General features: G+C 50.1%; 1 protein-coding gene and 1 non-coding gene across 11 annotated transcripts in view; one reads left to right on the top strand and one right to left on the bottom strand.

Annotated features, from left to right (window-relative positions):
* LOC116833757 (uncharacterized) overlaps positions 1-23,535 on the bottom strand; it is a 660,803-nt gene that overhangs the window by 424,321 nt on the left and 212,947 nt on the right. The gene's annotated exons all lie outside the window — the stretch shown is intronic.
* TRNAT-UGU (transfer RNA threonine (anticodon UGU)) lies at positions 22,252-22,325 on the top strand. The gene has a single exon. It is a non-coding gene; the product is annotated as a tRNA-Thr (tRNA).

Below are 23,535 nucleotides of genomic sequence, written 5' to 3'. Positions count from 1 at the left end.
AAGTTGGGCAACTAGACCCTGGTTCTGCTGCCACTTGCCAGCCCACTCTGTTCTCCCAGCTTCACATGTTGCCGCTAGGGATGTGGTGCCCAGCAGCACAACAGAAGGCAGTGGACAGAGCCACCCTCGCCTTGAAGCTCCAGCTCATTAAATCATATCTTCAGTCGCTGATGGCCAATGAGAGACCGACTTCGCTTGCTATTTTAGCACTTGAAAATGCCATTGGCCAGTCATTGGATCTCTTTAATGCTGTTAAAGAACAAATGAAAATAGAATCTCTGTGTGACATTCTAGACCTTTGGGGGAGCATGCTGTAACCCCCATTTTCCTCATTTTCATATAATTGGGATCTTACATATAAAGCATGACTTGTAAAGTATTGGGGAAAGGATATGATCTGCTGAAAGTCATTTCTCTACCCATAAATGTATACCATTAATGTGTATGAAGTTATGAGAATTGTACAGTATGATTGTCACTATGCTGTAAGGTTGGGGAATCAGCCAGATCTTAGCTTTCCAGTGGCAACAGCAAGGAAAGTAGCCAACACCCAGACAGGGTGTCAAACAGCCCATCAACAGCCATTGTCCAGCAAGGGAACTACAAGGCAATGACTCACCTGCATGAGGCCACACAAGGGGAATTGCTCAGCCTTGCTTGGAGAGACGCAGCGATGCTCGCCTGACTCTGAAGAGGGGAGTGGGGAAAAGCCAAGAGGGAAGAAAGGACAAGATAAAAGGAGAAACATTTGCCATGCTTTATCTCTCTCTTCCACCTACATCTACAGACACCAGCACACCAAGCAACTGAAGTGCTGATCAAAGGGGAGAGCCTGGCTGAAAAGCCACCAGCCAGCCTGTGGTGAGAAGCATCTAAGTTTGTAAGGGCATTGAAAGGGTTAAGATCAGCTTAGAATGAGTTTTGCTTTCATGTCACAAAAACAAGGAGGATTCTGGTGGCACCTTAAGGACTAACAGATTTATTTGGGCATAAGCGTTTGTGGGTAAAAAGCCCACTTCTTCAGATGCATGGAGTGAAAATTGCAGATAGAGACATAAATATATATTGGAACATGAAGTGAAGGGAGTTACCTTACAAAGGGAGAACCAGTGTTGAAGGCTAATTCAGTCAGGGTGGATGTGGTCCACTCCCAATAATTGATGGGGAGGTGTCAATACCAAGAGAGGGAAAATTGCTTTTGTAGTGAGCCAGCCACTCCCAGTCCGTGTTCAAGATCAAATTAATGGTGTTAAGTTTGCAAATCAATTGTAACTCTGCAATATCTCATTGACGTCTGTTTTTGAAGTTTTTTTGAATAGTTACTTTTAAATGTTATTGAATGTGAATGTGTAAATGTGTCATTGACTATACAGTCCCATATGGTCTATTGGTTAGGATTCCTGCTTTTTTCACCCAGGTAGGCTGGGTTCAATTCCCAATGTGGGAGCAGTGTAGAGTTTCTCCTTAGAGGGAAGGCAGGAATGGGAAGGGATCCTGCCAGCAGGGGAGTTGGACAATGTTGGGAGGGGATCCCAGAAGAGGAGGTGGGGGGCAGTGGGGGAAGTTGACACTCTGGAGAGCACTGGCATGGGAAGTGTCCCTCTAAACTCACCACCAGTAGACTAGGCAGGATTGGAAGAATTACATATTTGTTGGCAAATGTCAATTTCTGTGTAAACAAACAACCCAATGGCAAAATATTTCCATTGATAATAATTAAAATTGACAGATGGACAAAGTAAGAAACATGCTGCTTGAGAACTTATCCTATAGGGGTCCCTTCTGCCTTAGGCACCACCATGTGGGCATTTCATTTCCTCATTTTCACACAGAGAAACAATTTCCTTTATACAGATCCATGAACAGCAAAATCTCCCTATGTCTCTTGTCTGAACCAGGGCATCCAATTCCATTGAAACCTTCTCTCCTGCAATGACAATGGTCAGACAAAAGGGATGTGTCCACCTTCCTCCCCTGGCAGTGAGATATTCCCTCTCCTCTTCATGCTGCTGTTGTTATTCCATGAATCATCAAGGATAGAATAAAAAGCTGAGTTTACTCCAGGGTGAGGAAAGAAAGGAGCCACCAACTCCCTGAAAAATCTCAGTGCCCAGAGAAAACCTTCCCCAGCTATTGGACTCACAGAGGTGCTCACGCTATGATGGGAAAAGGGACTGTCCGAATTGTCAAGGCAGGGAATGAACAATCTACAGCAACATCATTAACCACAAACACATTCTAACCGTGCTCCAGCCTGTAGGGAAATGGGCAGGAGTTCTTGCTGTTCAGCCATGGCCACACGTACAGAGCTGCACAGCAGTGAGTGTGCTGGGGAAGCTGGTCTGAGCAAACAATTGGAAATGACCCTTCAGTGAGAACAGAACCATAGTGTAGAAAAGACTGTGTTAAGTGGTTGTGACTGAAGGCTTAGGGAGCTGGGCTAGAAAACCAAGGGCATCTTTCTGTGGAAGTTTGATTCTTGCCAGCTAAGCAAGGCTGGTGTGTGGTGTCTCCATGGCTGTACTTTCAGTGTCTGATCACCCACGGTGCCACAGGGAGCCGAGTCTAGACGTATTCAGAGGCTAAGGACAAGTCAACATTTCAAACAGTGAGTCTATGCTGCTGCAACTCATTAATGAAGATGCTCTATGCTAGGGTTTCTCAAATTTCCTTTCACTGCAACCTCCTTCTGCCAAAAAAACTTACAACATAGCCCTGGAAAGAGGGACCAAGCACCAAGCCCCTCCACAATGGGGGGACCCAAAGCCTGAGCCCTGTTCCAGTTGGGGGAGCGTGAAGCCAAAGCTTGAGGGATTCGGCCCTGGGTGATTGGGCTCAACTTTTGGCTTCAGCCCCAGGCCCCAACAAGTCTTACACCAGCCCTGGTGACCCCATTAAAACAGGATCAGAACCCACTTTGGAGTCCTGACCCACAGTTTGAGAACCACTGCTCTGTGGTGATGGTAGAGAGTTTTCCTGTGGGTGTAGTTAATCCACTTCCCCAAGAGGTGGCAGCTATGTCAGTGGGAGAAGCTATATTAGTGGGTGTGCAAGCTGTGGTGTTTACCACATTTAAGATATTTCATCAAACCTCATTTTTAAAGTCACTTGTGGTCTCGGAATGGCAGAGGAGCTTGGTGGAGCAGGGTCTGTCCTTCAAAGTCCTGGAGATCATGATTCCATGCGCTTGTTGTCATGGAGGTATGGTTCAGTGGTAGAATATTTGAGTGCAGATCAAATTGTCCTTGATTCAAATGCGGGTCCTCTCTTATAACCTTCTTTCTTTAAAAAAAAAAAAAGGAAAACATTTTCATTTCCATTCTCCATTATGTTCAGGAGTTCCACTATATGGGGATGCTTAAAATGAATGTAAACACTCAACATTACGCTGTCCAAATGCATAAAAACCTAGCAAAGCTGTCCATCAGCTGAAATCAGTTCCTATCCTCTAAGTGTCTAGTTTATATTTTCATCAATTAAACAAAGGTATCATATGAATGTACGTGTGTGTGTGAATCTTGGCCAGATCTGCCCTACAAAGTTATTTCAGCAGAATTATATAGCTCAGATATGTGAAAAACACACAACCCTCCCTCGGTCAGCAGCTTGTGGATGCTGTACACACTGCGCTGAAGTGTTGAAGACCCTTAATGAAGAGAAAATATTGGCTATTAAAGGGCTCTTTATTTATATTCTTTTATTTATATAACGTTGTTTCAGTCTGTGTGTTACTTGACATTGTGTATTTGGTGTCACCATAGAAGGGAAGGGCTCTGCACAGACAGAAATTTGCCTTGTCATCAGTAGAAAATGTTAAGTAAAATTTGCTTTAAAAATTAAACCTGGTGCTTTGTCATCTTGTGTCATCATTTTTATTTCTTAGCTTTCAGCTATTTAAGTGAACTTTAAAATTTTCATACTGACTGTTTACTATCTGCCGTTGTATCTCTGTAATCTCCTTCATAGCCATCACTGACTTTTTTCCATTTTAATACTATCCCATAGTATCAGAGACAGGGAGAAAAATAGCAAGTAAAGAAATATGACTGTCTATTTCTGTAGAGAATGATCGATATACATGCATCTGTCTCACATAGAGAGATGTGATGTATTCCTTGCAGGGTCGGGCCCTGCCCCCACGCCCCAGTCTGCACGCATGGGGCCCCCTCAGCACCCCCATCCCCTGCCCCATCTGCTCCGTGTTCCTTAGGGACCTGACATCCCCCTCAGTTCCCCAGCCTGCCCCGTCCCTGGGCCCCTTCAGCCCCCCTGGCCCCCTCCCCCTGCCCTGCCCTGCACCCATGGAGACCCCTCAGTCCTGCTTCCCAAACTCCCCCAGTTCACCCCTCAACCTCCTCTTCACCCCCAAATCCCCCCTCCCCCACCCTGTCCTCTCTCTGTGGTCTTTCCCTTTGCCCTGCCAATGTGCTGCCTCTCTGAGCGTCGTCCTCCCACCCCGCCCCCATCGACTCCAACCCATTTCTCCAGCACTGGGCCCCATGTCCCTGTCACCCCACCGCCCTCTCCATCCCCAGTGTGCGAGTTCCTCATCTCCACTCTCTGCTCCCCCCAGCCTGCCAGGTTCACCTTTTCAGCCCCCATGGGGCCCTCTAACCCGCCCCACCCATCCTCTCTGGGGTCTCTAAATCCCCATTCCCACAGTGCACCTTGGTAACCCTACCCTTCTCTACCCCTAATCCCCCTAGTCCCTTACCTTGGGTTCTCCTAGACACCCAGCCCCACAGGCCGGCTCCCCACATATATCCCAGTCACTCATTCACACAATGAGCCAGTCCCTTGGGGCCCCACTGCCCACCAAACTTCTCCATCTGTGAGCCCGGGGAAGCAGGGGGCAAGGTCCCAGTTTGGTTGGGCTTGGTGTGGGTTTGTGCTGGGCTCACAAAGGGGTTTTGCTCCCTTGGGGTGGGATGTGGTTTTTGGCCAAAGGTGACGTGGTTTGGTAGCCCTGTGGATGCCATGTGGTGTCTGGAATGGGGTGTGTGTTCCCATGATGCCCCTTCCCCTCTGCCGGCAGAACTGAGGAAAGACAGGTCTGAGGAGCAGAGCAGGAGCTCTGGGAAGGAGAAGAGCAATATGAAGATGGAGTCTAAAATGATACCAGGTGACTTCTGTGGAGGGAGACGTGCTGGACAGCACCAAGGTTTGGGGAGATAACCAGGTGTGAGCCCAGGCTGCAGAAAGCTGGGGGAGCGTCTCTGTGTCTGTAACATTTCCCTGTCCTCTCTCACAAACAGGGCCGGCTCCAGGCCACAGCGCGCCAAGCACGTGCTTGGGGCGGCATGCCGCGGGGGGTGCTCTGCCGGTTGCCGGGAAGGCGGCAGGTGGCTCCGGTGGAGCTCCCGCAGGCGTGCCTGTGGAGGATCTGCTGGTCCCGAGGCTCCGGTGGAGCATCCGCAGACACGCCTGTGGGACGTCCACTGGAGCCACGGGACCACCGGACCCCCCATAGGGAAGCCTGCGGGAGGTCCACCGGAGCCATGGGATCGGCGAGCGGCAGAGTACCCCCCGCGGCATGCTGCCGTGCTTGGGGCAGCGAGATTGCTAGAGCCAGCCCTGCTCACAGATGGAGTCCAAGAGGGATAGGAAGGAGAGGACGACAGCCCCAGTACTAAAGAAAAATAAGGTGCATCCTAGCTAGGCCTGGGGCTCTGTGGGGTTAAGACTAGTGGAAGGGACAAGAGTCTCCTGTGCAGAGTGACTATTTTGGGTTCTGGTGCAGTGCAGTGCTTTCTAATTGTAGCTGTGACAACATCATGCAAAGGGGGTTCAGGGCACAGCCCTGGAGCATGGGCGATGTGAGAAGTAGAGCCTAGCCATCACGGCTGATTGTGATGATAACTTTTGTTTTTTCTTCTTCTGTTGTGTTTGGCATCAAGGGGAAAGAAGGTGGGGGCGGGATGGAAGGGAAGGGGGAAAAGACTCCATCCCGGTAGTGAGATGGAAAGCAAGTGAAAGCACAAGCGTCGTTTATGCCAGGCAAGACCTGTCCAGTTGGGAGCGGAGCAGCTGTCACTGGCTGTGAGATAAGTGTCTGGTCTGGCTAGGGCTCTGGTCACCACCCTCCTGGCTCCAGGCAGGGACTTCCCATTTCCTGGATGTGGGTTTCTTTAGGAAAAAAAAACAAAACCAAGAAAAAAAAATGTCCTGACTAGCTGTGGATTCAAGGGAGATTCACAGATTCATAGACTCTAGGACTGGAAGGGATCTCCAGAGGTCATCGAGTCCAGTCCCCTGCCCTCATGGCAGGACCAAATACTGTCTAGACATTTATCTAACCTACTCTTAAATATCTCCAAAGATGGAGATTCCACAACCTCCCTAGGCAGTTTATTCCAATGTTTAATCACCCTGACAGTTAGGAATTTTTTCCTAATGTCCAACCTAAACCTTCCTTGCTGCAGTTTAAGCCCATTGCTTCTTGTTCTATCTTTAGCGGCTAAGATGAACAAGTTTCCTCCCACCTCCTTATGACACCGTTTGAGATGCCTGAACAGTGTTATCATGTCCCTTCTGTCTTCTCTTTTCCAAACTAAACAAACCCAATTCTTTCAGCCTTCCTTCATAGGTCACGTTCTCTAGACCTTTAATCATTCTTGTTGCTCTTCTCTGGATCCTCTCCAATTTCTCCACATCTTTCTTGAAATGTGGTGCCCAGAACTGACACAATACTCCAGTTGAGGCCTAACCAGATCGATCCCGGAACTCCACCAACCCGAACGGCGGTAGCAGAGTCGACATGGGGAGCCGCGGACATCGATCCTGCGCCGTGAAGACGGTAGGTAATTCGATCTAAGATACTTCGACTTCAGCTACGTTATTCACATAGCTGAAGTTGCGTATCTTAGATTGATTTTCCCCTGTAGTGTAGACCAGCCCTTAGTGTGAAACTGATTGTTCTTTCCTAAGTGGAACACTTTGCATTTGTCTTTATTAAACTTCATTCTGTTTACCTCAGACCATTTCTCCAATTTGTCCAGATCATTTTGAATTTTGACCCTATCCTCCAAAGCAGTTGCAATCCCTCCCAGTTTGGTATCATCTGCAAACTTAAAAAACGTACTTTCTATGCCAATATCTAAGTCATTGATGAAGATATTGAACAGAGCCGGTCCCAAAACAGACCCCTGTGGAACCCCACCTTTCCAGCAGGATTGGGAACCATTAATAACTACTCTCTGAGTACAGTTATCTAGATGATGTTGCCATTTGCTGGGGTTGTTCATCTTTCTGGCCAGCAGTGGTGTATGCTGCCTTGGAGAAGTTTGGATCTATGAGGGTGACTCCCTGTTCTGAGTTTTGTTCCTTTCTCCTAGGTTTCTCTGTCTCTGTCTCTTTACTCTACTGTGTTGGGCAGCCCACACTTAAACTCTCTCTCTTTCTCTCCTTTCATGAACACCTGTCATGTTCAGTTTCCTGCATCCTCTTCTTGTTCCCCCCACCCAGTCTCCTATGGGGTAGTCTGGGTCTATCTGCCTATGGTCAGGGTCTCTGCCATACTGGGAAGGATGCATCCTGCCTGCCAGGCTAAGGGGGTTGTTCCTCCCACTCCCGTCTTTCTAGAGAGTTTGGGGAGCCTTCATAGCTGTAACTGGCTCTCAGCGTGAGTGGCCAGTCATGTCTCTGGGGCTCTGAGGTCTGAGACTGAGAGGGGTGGGCTCATGGCCGTGGTCATGGCTTTGGGCACAGAAGAAATGAGGCTGGGATTAGAGATGCGTGGAACAGCCCTTATCACCCCCTAGCTCCATTACTGCATCGCCCAAAAGCCTTGCTCAGGGTCCGTGCCCAGTACTGGCTTTCCGATGGTGCCACCCTCACCATGGCGCTGGGCCCAGGCTCCGAAGGGGCCCTGGCCTGGCCCCCTCCACTTGCGATGCACCCTGAGGCCCCCCCACTCACTGGCTCCTCTCCCCTCTACCCCCTTGCCCCTGTCCACTGCTCGCTCCTCTCCACCGGCCAGGCCCAGGGCTCCTCTCTGTCCCCTGCCCCCCCGCCACCCACTGCCACTGCTCACTCCTCTCGGCCAGCCAGGCCCAGGGCTCCTCTCCGCCCTCTGCCCCCCACCCCCTGCCACTGCTCACTCCTCTTGGCTGGCCAGGCCCAGGGCTCCTCTCCGCCTCCTGCCCCCCACCCATTGCCACTGCTCACTCCTCTCAGCCGCACGTGGTGAAAGCTATAAGTGTAAAAGGCTCCTTTATCAGGCACTAGCTCTCCTAGCTCAGGACATGGGGCTTCTTCCACTGCCCAGTCTCTCCGAACTACATGTGTCTTATGGAAATGAGCCTGCCCCTGTCACCAGGGTGGCTGACGAAGGAGTCTCCTGCCTGGCATGGCTCTGGCAGTGCGATGCAAGCACAGTGCAACAGGGAGTTAACGCAAGGGCAGTAGTTCTTCCTTCCCAGAAATAGGAAGTACGTGCTTGCAAAATGGGACAGACCCCAGAGCCCCCTAGTGCCGTGCAAGGTCAGTGTTTCTCAAGAGGGAGCGGCAGGAACTCCTAACCTGACATGGGCTGGGATCGATACCTGGCTGGCCTGTGCCCTAAAGGAGTGAGAGCAAAGGGAAGATTTGTTTGTGGATTTTCCCCTTCAGGGTGCCTAGGGAGCTCTTTCTCTGAGAGCTGCATGGGAGGAAGTGAAAGATCAACCCTGAGCTGAAGGTTGGCAGCAATATTCTGTTCAGGGATGGGGGGTGGGGGAAGCTCCCCGCGGTGAGGATCAGAGGCTCTTTGCTAAAATCTGGCCCCTAAGAGATTAGTCTTGCAGTGTGTTCAGTGCTGATGAATTGGCTGTAGGAGCTGTGTCTGGGAAGTCCCAGCTGAAAGAGGAGGCTGTTCAGTTCTGCTGACTTTGCAGCTGGATGCAGCCTTTTGGGTCCTAGTCCCGGTCGTGCCCCCTTCTGTGTGCTGGGAGGGGCCATCCTGTTCTGTACAGCGGGAATGCATGTGCTGGGGTGGGGCAAGAGGGGCTGGGGGAAATAAGCAGTAGGGGAGGAAGGGGGTGGGATGGGGAGGAGATGGGGCAGTGGGGAAGGAGCATGGGATGAGGAAGAGAAGGGGATAGAAGAAGAGAGAGCAGGGGAGAAGCGGGGCCCCAGCATGCAGCATCCCCTTGGCAGCAGCTGAGGCTCGCCCATTAAGCAGCCCCATCGAACCGTCCCCCTGCCTAGCCCCACCTCCCCTGCATCTGTACCACCCCAATGAGCCCCCAGCCACCCACCCCCAGAGCCCCAGCCAGCTGCACTTGGCCCCACACCCCAATGAGCTCTATCTCCCCTGCACCCAGCCCCCACTGCGCTGAGCTCCGCACACCTAGACACTCCCTGCTGAGCCCCAAACACCCTCACCTGGACTCCTCTTCAGAGTCCCACTGCCCCATCAGCCCCAACGAGCCCCTGTGCATCCAGATCCTCCACTGAGCCACCTGCTCTTCGACTGCCCCACCCAGAACCCTGCTAGCCCCACCTGGATCCCCCTCACTGAGCCCCGCCACACTTGGATCCTGCCAGGCTGAGCTGCCTCCCACACCTGCTGCAGCTGGTGCAGAGGGGCAGTGCCCAAAGGTGTTTCTGGGGCAGACTCATTCCTTACACTGTTTCAGGGTTGGGTGCAGCCCTGTCCTGGGGGGCTAGGGGAACTGCAGGGTGATCTCCCACCTCCATGCAGCCAGTGGCCTGTGCTCCCCCTGCAGGCTGGAGCTTCCACATTTATTTATTGACAAATAAAATGTGCAGAATTTTAAAATAGTGCACAGAACGTTGAATGTTTTGGTGCTGAATTCCCTCAGGAATATGAAATGCTGGACAGTCGTGGGGGGGTTGTGAGAGGAGCATTAGGCAGTGGGGTGTGCTGGTTATAGGGCTCCGTGGCCAGAGGGGCACTGGGCATAGGAGTTGCCAGGCATAAGGGGATGGGGATAATGGGCAGGCAGTAGTATGGCGGAGCACGCTGGCAGCGCAGGGCTGGGTAGGCAAGTATGCCTCTGGCGGCTGCAGGTTTGTAAACAGTGGCCTCGTGCCAGGCTGTGCGGACCATGGCTGTGCCCCCCTTCCCCCCACCTGTTGCTTGCCTCTGGCCAGTCCCTCGCTCTGGGATCAACCCCCCTCATGCCATGCCCCATTCCCCCATGGGAGCCCACAAATCTGTTTGGCGCCAGGCCTACAAAAGGTTGATCCATCCCTGTCCACACCTCCTTGTGCTGGACACTGCATGGACAGTCGGAGGGACAGTGGGGTGATGTGGCAATAGATGAGTGTGTAAGGCATGCAGATGGATGCAGGGTGTGTGACATACAGTGGGGACAGATGGGGGCTGGAGGGTTGGATGGACAACGGGACAGATGGAGAGCTGCAGAGACAAATGGGGATGTCACAGGCCAGAAGTGTGATGGGATCTGCTCATGGCCTCTGGTCCTGTCATCTGCTGCCCCCATCTGCCTATCAGACTCTGCCCTAGCTCTTGCAGGCAGCACTCAGCGGAGTCCAGCTCTGTAGCGTTACATTGGTGCCTATATCCAGTGCACACCTGTGTGTAATGTGCTCCTGGAGACCCCGGGCACGGACAAGCATGTGGGCTACCAGCTGCTGAACCAGCTACTCCAGAGATTGCCCCAGATCTCAACCCCCTTGGGCAGCAAGACTCTGGCCGGAGGGTTCCTTGTCCCTCCTCGCAGCCAAAGCAGCCTGCCCAGCACAGAGACTGAGGTCACCTGCCCCTGCCCAGCCTCTAGCTGGAGCTGCTCCAGCCCCGAATTGCTGGTGTCCCAGCCTGGCTGGAGTTGGTGTGAGATCCTAGCGAAGTCCATTCTTTCTCTGAGGTAGATTATGATTTTCCCCACTGTAGTTAGTTGCTCTTTCTCTGCTTCCCCATAGCCCCTCTCCAGAGTCTGTCACTGCCTCACCTAAAAGCTGCTTCCCTTTCGGGTCTGTGTGTCTTGGGGTCTCTACTGTCAGCAAAGACACTGCTCTGGCTCTGGGCAAGTGCATGCCAAGGTAGGGTTGTAAGTTAGAACATTCTTCAGCAGAAATTGTAGTAAAATTTGCCTTTCCCCATTTCTTAGAGTGCAGAATAACACCCAGGCACACTCCTGCTCACTAGAGTATGTGTGGGTAGGTGTCCGGGTGCAGTGCCCCCTGCTGCCCAGGTGGGGCAGTGCCCTAGGTGTATTATCTGGAGGCCAGATGTGGCAGAGCCCCCTAGCACTGTGGTACTGACCCCTGCTGGCCAGGCACAGGAGAGCCCTGTAGATGCAGTGCCCTATGGTGCCTTCTTGTTGGAGCAGTGATTTCTGGTGGCCAGGTGCGGCAATGCCTTGCATATATCCCCCCTATTGTTGCCGCAACTATCCCTGGTGGCTACTGATGGCAGTTGCCTATGTGACCCCACCACTACCATTGCACTTGTGATGGCTGGTGGCTGGGTGAGGCAGGGTCCTGCATGTGTATCAGCCACTGGGGCAGTGCCCTCTGTGTATCCCACTCTCATCTTGGTGACTCATGTTGTCCAGGTGGGCAGTCCTCTGTGTGTATTTACTCACCCCAGCCCCTGCACTGGGGCAGTGACCACTGGTAGCCAGAGGAGTTGGTGCCCTAGGTGTGTTCTTCACTTCCCCCAAGCTGGCAGGGTGCTTGGGTGGCCTGGGTGTCAGGCAGTGCCCTGGGTATCTTCCAACCCCTTTGTGGCAGTGAACCCTGTTCTTGGTGTATCTCACTCCCCGACTAGGGATGTGCACTAGTGGCCAAGTGGGACAGTGCCCTGTCTGTAGCCCCCATCACCCTCTGTGGCCAGGTATGGCAGAAACTGATCCCTGGCATCCCCGTGGGGCAATAACTTCTGTATATCCCCCAATTGGGGCAGCAACCCCTGCTGGCCAGGTGGGGCAGTGCCCTGTGTGGGTGGGTGTGTCCATGTGTGTCCCCTATTTGGATAGGGACCCCTGGTGGCTAAGTGAAGCAATGGCCTCTGATTTCCTCTGCTCTCCTTCTCTCTGATATAGTGCCTCCTGTTGGCTAGTTGAGGCACTATTCGATGTGTATCTCTACTAACTGGAGCAGTGATCTCCTGGTGGTGGCCTGGTGTGGCAGTGCCCTATTGGTATCTCCTCCCCCTGCCCCAACACACCATTGTGATAGTGGCCTGTTTCATTCCCTTACCACTCCCACCATTACAGCAGTGACTCCGGTGGCCAGGTGAGGCAGTGCCCTGCATGTATCCCCCTCAACCAGTGCCCAGTCTGTGGCCTCTGGTAGCCACGTGCGGCAGTGGGCTGTGTGCATCATCTCCACTGGAGCAGTGACTGCTGGGGTCTTGGAAGTAAGATGAAGCCATCTCTGGGTTACACAGTGGGGCTGTTTACAGGCCATTGGGGACAGGCCCCCACTGTTCCAGGAAGAACGGGAGTGTCTGGGACTCGCGGCAGAGTGTTCCACCTTGTATGTACGTGTGACGCTCTGAGCACCTTTCCTTGACATGAAGAAGAGCCCTGTGTGGCTGAAAAGTTGGTCCAATGACAGATATCACCTCACCTGCCTTGTCTCCCCAGTATTCTGGCAAGTGTCCAACTTCCCCTTCACTGCTGTTCTCCAACCCCCCCAGGCAACACCCCCCCAGGCCCCTTGACTTGCTAAACCTCCCCTGGACCCTGAGCCCGATCCCAACCCTGGGGGAACACCCCATCTGCAAACCCTATGGAGTCTGGGGTGTGGCCTGCTTAGGGTGATCAGGTGTCCTGATTTTGTAGGAACAGTACTGATTTTGAGGTCTTTTTCTTATATAGGCTCCTATTACCCCTCAGCCCCTGTCCTGATTTTTCATGTTTGCTGTCTGGTCATGCTAGACCTGCTCTGAGGAGGAGAGGGAAAAGCCTGGGGCCACAAACTCAGGAATGGGGTTGAGGCTGCCCATGCAATGAGAAGCGAGGTGGGATGGGAGAGAAGAGTGAAACAATGTATGGTGAGAGATAGAATCATCAAAATGGAAGGGACCTGGAGAGGTCTCTAGTCCAGTTCCCTGCACTCATGGCAGGACTAAGTATTATCTAGATAATTCCTGACAGATGTTTGTTCAACCTGCTCTTAAAACTCCCCAATGATGGAGATTCCACAGCCTCCCTAAGAAATTTATTCCAGTGCTTAACCACTCTGACAGGCCTTGCAGGGAATACATCACATCTCTCTACGTGAGACAGATGCATGTTTGTCGATCATTCTCTATAGAGATAGACAGATAGTCATGTACCTTTATTTGCTATTTTTCTCACTGTATCTGATACTATGGGATAGTATTAAAATGGGAAAAATCAGTGATGGTTATGAAGGAGATTAGAGAGATACAATGGTAAATAGTAAACAGTCAGTATGAAAGTTTTAGAGTTCACTTAAATAGCTGAAAGCTAAGAAACAAAAATGATGACACAAGATAACAAAGCACCAGGTTTAATTTTTAAAGCAAATTTTACTTAACATTTTCTACTGATGCCCAGGTAAATTTCCATCTATGCAGAGCCCTTCCCTTCTATGGTGACACTGAACACACGATGTCAAGTAACACACAGACCGAAACAATGTTAATGTCAGCTTTTGCATTTTGGCCCCACTCCCACCAGCTGGAGCCCCACAACCCTGTGGCCCCGCTCTCCCGGCCGCAGCCCCGCAACCCTGCAGCCCCACTCTCCCAGCTGAGCCCCGCAATCCTGAAGCCCCATTCTCCTGGCCAGAGCCTCACAACCTTGTGGCCCCACTCCTCCCACAAGCGCAGCAAGTCCCGTGGCCCCGCCACCCCGGCCACAGCCCAGCATCCCCACAGTCCTGCTCTCCCGGCCGGAGCCCCACAACCCCGTAACCCCATAGCCCCACTCTGCCAACCAGAACCCGCAACCCCGCGGTCGCACTCCGTCAGCCCAGGGCAGCAACTCCTGCGGCCCTGCTACCCCAGCCCGAGCCCTGCAACCCCGCAGCCCTGCTCTCCTGGCCAGAGCCCCACAGCCCCGCGGTCCCTCTCCCCAGGCCAAGCGTGGCAAGTCCTGCGGCCCCGCTACCCTGGCCAGAGACCCGCAACATGACGGTCCCGCTCTCCTGGCCTGAGATCTGCATCCCTCGGCACCACTCTCTCGGCTGGAGCCCCACAAACCCGTAACCCTGTAGCCCCGCTCTCCTGGCCAGGTCCCCGCAACCCCGCGGTTGCGCTTCCCTGGATGAACACAGCAAGTCCCGTGGCCCCGCTACCCCAACCGGAGCCCAGCATCCCCGATTTCCTGGCCGGATCCCCACATGCCCGCGGCCCCCCTCTCCCGGCCAGAGCCCCACAACCCTGTGGTCCCACTACCCCAGCTCGACCCCCGCAATCCCGCAGCACCACTCTCCCAGCCGAGCCCCGCAGCCCCGTTCTCCCAGTCGGAGCCTCGCAACTCCACAGCCCCACTCTCCCAGCTGGAGCCCCACAACTCCGATCTCCCGGCTGGATCCCCGCAATCCCACTCCCCCCAACCAGAGCCCCGCAACCCCGCAGCCCTGATCTCCCAGCCAGATCCCTGCAACCCCGCGGTCCCGCTCTCCTGCCCAGAGCCCCGAAACCCCGCAGCCCCGCTCTCCAGGCCCTTTCTTAAGATAATGATTGACCATGCTCCACTTTCCCAATATTGACAAAGCAAGTAAGGCTCAATCAATACACCAATTCCTTTGTGAACTACTAAATTATACATATTGCTAATGAATAGTCATTTAATTGGCACAGGAACATCTAATTTAAAAGTTGTCTATAATGCACAGGGAATATAAAAAAAACTTAGCAACGACTTTTCAGCTGAAGCCTCCTTTAAAAATGCTATTGCCAACCTTTTTATCTTAAGTTAGCCACCTTGCTACATTTGCAGCTCAAATGCTGATACAGCGCTGTCCCATTTATTGCAGAACCATTTCTGTACAAGAATTCATCTTTCTAAAACATAGGAACAAGTTACTTTTTTGCATGAATGATCTGAATTACTTCATTGAGCTCGGATGCATTCACACAGGAATGCTCAGCTACAAACGTCTGTTTCTGAATCACAATGGTGGCTCTTTGGGCAGTTTCATGTGACTGCTCCAGGGCTTTGAAGACAGTAGTTCCAATTATTAAATATACAACAACCACCAGAAAAATTGTTGAGACTGTCTTCCATTTCATAACATTAATAGCCAAATCACATTCCTCTCATGACCCGAGCACTGTGGATTCTGGAGAAAATGATAGCAGTGGTCTGGAGTTCTGAGTGGCAGATCTGAGATCCAGCAAGTCAGGTGCCGCCACTAATACAACAGAAAAAGAATGTTAACCTCCACAGCCTTGGACAGAAGTGTGTTTAGCTGTGCATCCTTTTTGCCAGAAGGTTACAGAGATCCTATTAATTCAAAATAGAGTTCATAGCTAATTGTGGTGTTATAAATGCCTTTCACTTGTACACCATGTTATATTACTACATTGACTGGTTTCAGATACTGCTAGGACTAAAAACATGCTATTTATATGTACACACATGCATACACACACTCAAATTGCTTTCAGGTATCTAAAAGGGTGTCATCAGGAGGAGGGAGAAAACTTGTTCACCTTAGCCTCTAATGATAGAACAAGAAGCGATGGGCTTAAACTGCAGCAAGGGAGATTTAGGTTGGACATTAGGAAAAAGTTCCTAATTGTCATGGTGGTTAAACACTGGAATAAATTGCCTAGGGAGGTTGTGGAATCTCCATCTGTGGAGATATTTAAGAGTAGGTTAGATAAATGTCTATCAGGGATTGTCTAGACAGTATTTGGTCCTGCCATGAGGGCAGGGGACTGGACTCGATGACCTCTTGAGGTCCCTTCCAGTCCTAGAGTCTATGAATCTATGAATAAATACTCTGCAAGTGTACTTCTAACATGCAGGGTTTTCCCTATTTTCTTGTGTTCCTTTGAACAGGGCCGGTTTTAGGCCTATTCCACCAATTCCCCAGAATCAGGCCCTGTGCCTAAGAGGGTCCTGCTCTCAGTGAGTATCCTTTCCCTGGCCAGAGGCGCCTTTTTAATTTTTACTCACCTGGCGGTGCTCTGGGTCTTCGGTGGCACTTCGGTGGTAGATTTTTTGCTTGCTCTGGGTCTTCTGCAGCACTTTGGCGATGGGTCCTTCACTTGCTCACTCTGGGTCTTTGGAGGCGGGTTCTTCAGTGCCACCGAGGACCTGGAGAGAGTGAAGGATCCGTCGCTGAAGCACCGCCGAAGACTCAGAGCGCTGTCCAGTGAGTACAAGCCCTACATGTTTTTTTACATGTGGTTTTTTGGGTTTTTTTTAAGTCCTCCCTGCCAGGGGCCTGTCAAAACTGTTCAGATTGGGCCCCACACTTCCTAAAGCCGGCCCTGTCATGGCACTGCTGCTAGTCCCTGTCGCCCCTCTTCTCCTGCATCCCCCATGCAATCTGCTCAGAGGTGTCCACGTTTCTGTGGCTGGTCCATAGCTGTGCTTGCACAGCCTGTTCTTCCCAGAGGCCCAGCAGATCCACTATCTCCAGTTTACTCCAAGCTGGAGTGCATGTGGACAACATGTTCAGCTAAACAGTTGCACACAGGAATGGAGAAATGCTAGGGAGACAGTCAAGAAAAAAGTTTGTGGAACTTTATTGAGGAAGGGGCATTCTGGTCTCTGTGAGTCCTGGACAATGGAGTTTGCAGTTGTGACTAGAGCCGTCAGTGTCAGGCACTGTGGGACAGCTGCTGGAGGATTGTTAGTGCTGACAAAGGTAATGCAGCATCTATACTTGTGCTGCATTGACTGGGTACATTGACCATGGTTCAACACCGCTTGGGGAGGTGGTGTTACTCTGTTGCTGTAATGGGGTGCTTACATCAGTGAGAGAGACATTTAAGTGTAAACACATGCACAACTAGGTTGACAGAAGACAGCTTCATCAGCCTAACTTCTCAGTGTACACCAGACCTAAGTGCTTATTTTCATTTTGTAGTACAATAGCGTCTCACCAAAAAAAATCTAAATCTGATTTCCTGGCAATTATTTGCAGTGCTTCATAACAAATATACTTTTTCTCTCTTAATAATCTCAAAAATCTGATTAATTTATTTGTCATTACATCAAAATATGGTTCTGCTTGAAGAAACACGTCATCCTACAGCTGCGTCAATATATGCAGAAGTTGAATTCATGTTTACATTTGAGTGCTTGCCCCATGCTGGCAGAAACAGTGCTTACAGACTCAGCTATTTTGCTTTCCAAAAACTGTAAAATTTCTAAAGAGAAAAGCACAGCAGACACCTAAAATGAAGGTATAATTTTTCTCAGCAGAGAAAGCGAGGTTTTCAGAGTGAACACGTGTGTTGATGTTTTGCATGCATGGGAACACATCAGTGGAAAGATCTTTAACAAATTTTTTTTGTGTGATCATAAAAATAACATAGTAGGAGGCATCTTTCCGAAATGCATCTCAAGTGTGGGACCAGTAGGGTAAAAATGATCCCTGTAGGAGATGGAAGTCACTTGCCTATGTCTACACTAGCACTTTTGTCAGTAAAACTTTTGATGGTCAGGAGTGTGAAGGAAAACACCCCGCTGACCAACATAAGTTTTGCTGACAAAACTGCCAATGTGGACTGCGCTGCAGCGGTACAGCTGTGCTGCTGTAAGGTCTCTAGTGTAGATAGACACAGCCCAGGAAATCAGAATGTCAAATTAGAAGTTATGCTCCAGCTAGAAATTGTTAACCATGGTTCCAGAGACAGGAATGTGAGCCAACATTGTAACAGTTTCATAGGTAAAATTCTTTCTAGCCCTGTCTTAATTATTATGAAACTGAGGAGTAATTTTTAAATCCATAGTCTTTGTTGCATTCAACTAATAAAAATCAAAATTTTAAAAACTAAGTCTTTTAAAAATCATTTGTAGTAATGTTCTCCTTATGTTTCAGGTTCATTGATATACACTTTGTATTAAGGAAAAAAGCAGATGTAAAATGAGCTGGGTTGTGGAAGAATGGAAAGAAGGTCTTTCCACAAGGGCCCTTCAGAAGGTTCAAGAGCTCGAAAGACAATTAGACGAGCTTAAAAAAGAACGACGGTAAAGACAGTTTCAGTTTGAATTGCTGGAGGCAGCTTTGCAGAAGCAGAAGGTAATAGTCTTAATGCACCATGTAACTTTTAATACAATTTTGTTCTCCTCAAATCCATTCAAAGTGCTGCAGCAAAGATTCCCCTGCCTGCTACTTTGACCAACTCACCTCTCTCAGTGCCCCTCCATTCTCTAGTGCAACAAACAAGCTGCTTGTCTTCACTTCCTAGCTCCTTCATAGCCTACCCCAACCTAGGCATCCTTTTTTTCATTCACTATTGAAATGTCAACTCCAGCCTCTGATTGGCCCATAACACATCCATTTGTTAAATTTTTAAACAAGCACCTTTGTGTTACTGGAAGATTGGACAAATGACCAGGGAGGAGTATAAAAATATTGCTCAGGCATGCAGGAGTGAAATCAGGAAGGCCAAATCACACTTGGAGTTGCAGCTAGCAAGAAATGTTAAGATAACAAGAAGGGTTTCTTCAGGACGTTAGCAACAAGAAGAAATGTCAAGGAAAGATGGGGCCCTATGAATGAGAGAGGGCAACCTTACAGAGGATGTGAAAAGCTAATGTACCCAATTTTTTTGCCTCTGTCTCACAACAAGGTTAACTCCAGACTGCTCACTGGGCAGCACAGTATGGGGAGAGTGACCAGCCCTCTGTGAGAAAGAGAGTGGTTAGGATATGTTAGAAACTGGACGAGCACAAGTCCATGGGGGTGGATGCGCTGCACCCAAGGTCTAAAGGATTGCGAATTGATTGCAGAGCGATGGCAATATCTTTGAAAACTCATGGCAAGAGGGAGGTCCGGATGACTGGAAAAGGCAAATGTGTACCCATCTTTAAAGGAAGAAGGAGGATCCAGGAACTACAGGCCATCAGCATCACTCAGTTCCTGGAAAAATCATGGAGCAGGTCTCAAGGAATCATTGTGAAGCACTTAGAGGAGAGGGAAAGTGATCAGGAACAGTCAGCACAGATTCCCAAGGCAAGTCATGCCTGACTAACTAACGCCTTCCATGAGGAGATAACTGGGTCTGTGGATGAGGGAAAGCAGTGGATGTTATTCCTGACTTAGCAAAAGCTTTTGATATGGTCTCCATAGTATCTGCCAGCAGTTTAAAGAAGTATGGGCTGGTAGATGGGATGGACTATAGATGATAGAAAGCTGGCTAGATCGTCGGCTCAGCAGGTCGTGATCAACGGCTCCATGCTAGTTGGCAGCCGGTTTCATGCGGAGTGCCCCAAGGTCGGTTCCTGGGGCCATTTTGTCAATATCTTCATTAATAATCTGGAGGAGGCGTGGACTGCATTCCAGCAAGTTTGCAGATGAAACTAAGCTTGGGGAGTGGTAGATACACTGGAGGGTAGGGATAGGATACAGAGAGACCTAGACAAATTAGAGGACGTGGCCAAAAGAAACCTGATGAGGTCAACAAGGACAGAGTAGAGGGCCTGCACTATAGGACGGAAGAACCCACTCACTGTACAGATAGGGACCAATGGCTAGAAGCAGTTCTGAGAAAAGGACCCAGTGGTTACAGGGATGAGAAGCTGGATATGGTCAATAGTGTGCCCTTTTTGCCGAGAAGGCTAACGCATTTGGCTGTATAATAGGGCATGCAGCAGATTGAGGACGTGATCATTCCCTCTATTCGACATGATGAGGCCTCATCTTTAGACTCATAGACTCATAGACTCATAGGTCAGAAGGACCAATATGATCATCTAGTCTGACTCCTGCACAAGGCAGGCACACAAAACCCTACCCATACACATTTATAACAAACCCCGAACCCATGACTGAGTTATTGAAATCCTCAAAATTGAGTTGAAGCCTCAAGCTGCAGGAATCCCAGCAAGCGACCCATGCCCCGCTGCAGAGGAAAGCGAAAAACCTCCAGGGCCTCTGCAATCCGCCCTGGAGGAAAATTCCTTTCCGACCCCAATATGCGATCAGTTAAACCTGGCTGTGGGCAAGCTCACAGCCGCACCAAGAAAATTCTCTGCAGTAACTCAGTTCCATCCCATCCATCCCCTCACAGACCACATTGAGCAGACTTATTGCCGATAATCAAATCAATTGCCCAATATAAACTATCCATCATATGTGTCGTTTTGGGCCCCACACTGCAAGAAGGTATGAAATATGGAAAGAGTCCCATCGGAGGGCAACAAAAAATGATTAAGGAGCTGGAGCACCTGCTGTATAGAAGAAGATGAGGGAGCGTGGATTGTTTAGCTGCAGAAGAGAAGAATGGGGAGATTGATTGCTGCTTTCAACTACTGAAGGGGGTTCCAAAAGGATGGATCTTGTTCTTTCAGTGGTAACAGATGAAGAACAAGGAGTAATGGTCTCAAGTTGCAGTGGGGAGGTTTAGGTTGGATTTAGGACACTTTTCACTCAGAGAGTGATGAAGCACTGGAATGGGTTACTAGGAGGTGGTGGAATCTCCTTTCTTAGAGGTTTTTAAGTCAGGCTTGACAAGCCCTGGCTGGGAGGATTTGTTGGGAATTGGTCCTGCTTTGAGCAGGAGGTGGCACAGATACCTCCTGAGGTCTCTTCCAACTCTGATTTCATGATTGTGAAATGGCTGGGGCAGCAAAAAGCCACCAAATGTTCTGAGGGCTGGAGAAAATGCCTTCTAGTGAGCTATTGAAAGAGATCAACCTGTTTGGCTATCAAAAGAAGATTGAAAGATGACCTTCACTGAAGTGTTGAAGTGCCTTAATGAGAGAAAAGATTGGGCTTTAAAGGGCTCTTATCGAGCAGAGAAAAGCATACAAGACCCAGTGGCTGGAAGGTTGAAAGAGACAATTCATATTAAAATAAGACACAAAAGTCAACGCGAGGATGATTCACCACGAGACAAGCTACAAGGAAGTGGTGTTCGTCATCTCCTTGATGTCATTTCATGAGACTGATGCCTCTCTGGAATGTGTTTGCCCCAAAAGTAGCTATGTGGCATACAGGAGGCCTGTGATATGCAGATTAATGCTCTAGTGGCTCTTCTGACCATAAAAGTTGATTAATTCTGAAAACTAGGTGTAGCATTGGGAGCCAGTGTCTGATGTGTTCCTGTCTAGCCGGCTCTTTGCTTCCTAGACGAACACTCCTTGAGTGGGTGATCCACAGGAGTAGCTCAAACTCAAAGTGCCTGGCCAGGGCAGACCTTAACACAGCAAGGGAGGCGTGTGGCAGTGACATCACAAAGACCTTTTGCAGGCCCTCAGACTATTTGTCAAAGGTGGTGGGGAGGTGGTGACCTCACAGAGAGATGCTGACATCAGCTGGGCAGGACAGGGGCGAAGGGCCAGGGAAACCTCAGAGACCCCTGTGGCTTTGCTTCAACAAATCTCCTTCTCCAGGTCTCTCTTTGAGGACTGAGAGAGTATTCGGGTTCATGTACGTGAGTGCCAGGAGGAACCTCTTTTGAGTTTTCTCCTTCCCTTTTAGTGATTTTACTAGAAAACAGCTGTCCCTGTTTAGAAGGTAAGAGCCCCCTCGAGGGAAGGGGTGTCATGAGGGCATCACAGTTTGGACTCCGTGGCCCCCCCAATGAAAGGAAGTTCCTGCCACCCTGCTCTGTGTTCGCAGTGCGGGAGAGAGCAGCATTCCACGACAATGATTTGCTCCTGGCTGCCGGAGCAGAGCAGCAGGCTCAGCTGTCAGAACTTCCCAGAGTGATGAAAGGGGAGGGGCCCAGCCCCTGTAGCAGGAATGACAAGCAGGAGAGTTCACAGTGGGGATTGTGGGATACTGGTGAGGCCAGTTATGGTGATATAATGAACGGCAGCATCTACACTGACACTCTGTCACTGCAAAAAGCTCTAGGCCTCTCGTCGAGGTTATTTTATTTTGTCACCAAAACAGGGCAGTTTTGTTGCCAGACGTGGCATTGCAGTGTGTGCACCAGCCACAAACTACTGACTGAGGGAGTGTTGTGTATTTTTCACACACCTGAGCAATATAATTCTGCTGAAATAACTTTGTAGTGCAGACCTGGCCAAAGATTCACACACACACACAGTTTGCAAGGAAAACCTCACCTGCTCCTCCGCTTTGCAGAATCCAAACACAAGCAAGGCTTGTCAGGCCCTGGTGGGGATGGCAGGGAGTCAAGTGTGGACAGACACAATACTTTAACCACAGGCAGGCACCATGGCTAAGTTGGTTAAAGCACCTGTTTTGTAAACAGGAGATCCTGGGTTCAACTCCTAGTGGTGTCTTGGGGAGTGATTATTGGGTCACCTGGTATTGGCTACTGTCAGAGGACAAGATTCAGAGCTAGATGGACCTTTTTTTTGGCTGTTTTTACGGTTTAAATTACACTCACAGGCACTGATAACAGAGTTACTGAAAGTCTGGGAGGTAGGAGCTGGTAGATGAGTGTTCTAAGCCCCTAGCAGATGACCCTCTCCCTCTGGGACAGGGGCAGGTCTGAGCTCTCACACCAAATGGCTCATTGTGGCTGCCAGAATCTGTGAGCAGCTCGTTTAGTTTACACTGAGGGTTGAGTCCTGCTTTGTGCACCGTGTGCGGGAATGAAAATCCTAAACCACCCTTTGAAATAACAAATGCAGCAGGACGTGTTATTGTCCCTGCCCCAAAGCAGACAGGCCAATGGAGAAATGCCATTGAGTCCAGGGTAATACTCCACTGCCATTTTACCTTTTTTGCTTGCTAAACTCCCTCCAAACCTTGTGGGGTCCCAGATCCCAGTATTGAGCCTGAGCTGAGACATCTACACTGCAAATTTACCACCCCACAACCAAAGCCTCGGGAGTCTGAACTGGCATGGGGCAGCCCTGGGTGTTTCGTTGCAGTGTGGACATTGCCTAGCATTATCTCTACACTGCCATTAACACCCCAAAGTCACTATTCTCAAACCCTGGGTCAATTGATTCAGGCTTGTGGGGCTTGTGCTGCAGGGTTATAAAATTACAGTGTAGACACTTGGGCTTGATCCCAGCCTCCGAGACCCCACGAGGAGTAAGGGTCTCCGAGCCTGGGCTCCAGTCTGAGCTCAAATGTCTACCCTGCAGTTTTTAGCCTCACAGCCTGAGCCCTAGGAGTCCAAATCAGATCATCCCGGCTAGCTGGGCCACAGGGCTTTTATCACAGTACAGATGCCCTTTCAGAGTATGTCTACATTGCAATGTAACCCCAGGGTTAGTAGAAGTCACATCAGCAGTCCCACCACATAAACATAAACCACGAGGAAAAGATACCAAAAGTTCTTTAACGTGAGCCATTCCCTCTCTGCACCCTACTCACAGCTGTTGTCCTTAGTCAGTGCAAACCCAGAGGTGCCTCTTTAGAGTTCATCTCCCATCCTGGGTGGAAAAGGGGGACATTAAGAAGGCACCGTACTCACTATGTTGTCTAGGGACTCACTCATCCCTCCACAGCCACCCTGTCCTAAAGTTGATTTAACAT

This window comes from Chelonoidis abingdonii, chromosome 1 (assembly GCF_003597395.2).
Source record: "Chelonoidis abingdonii isolate Lonesome George chromosome 1, CheloAbing_2.0, whole genome shotgun sequence".
Classification (NCBI taxonomy): domain Eukaryota; kingdom Metazoa; phylum Chordata; order Testudines; family Testudinidae; genus Chelonoidis; species Chelonoidis abingdonii.
The sequence above is the reverse complement of the archived record's forward strand: the minus strand, read 5'-3'. Positions and strand labels throughout refer to the sequence as shown.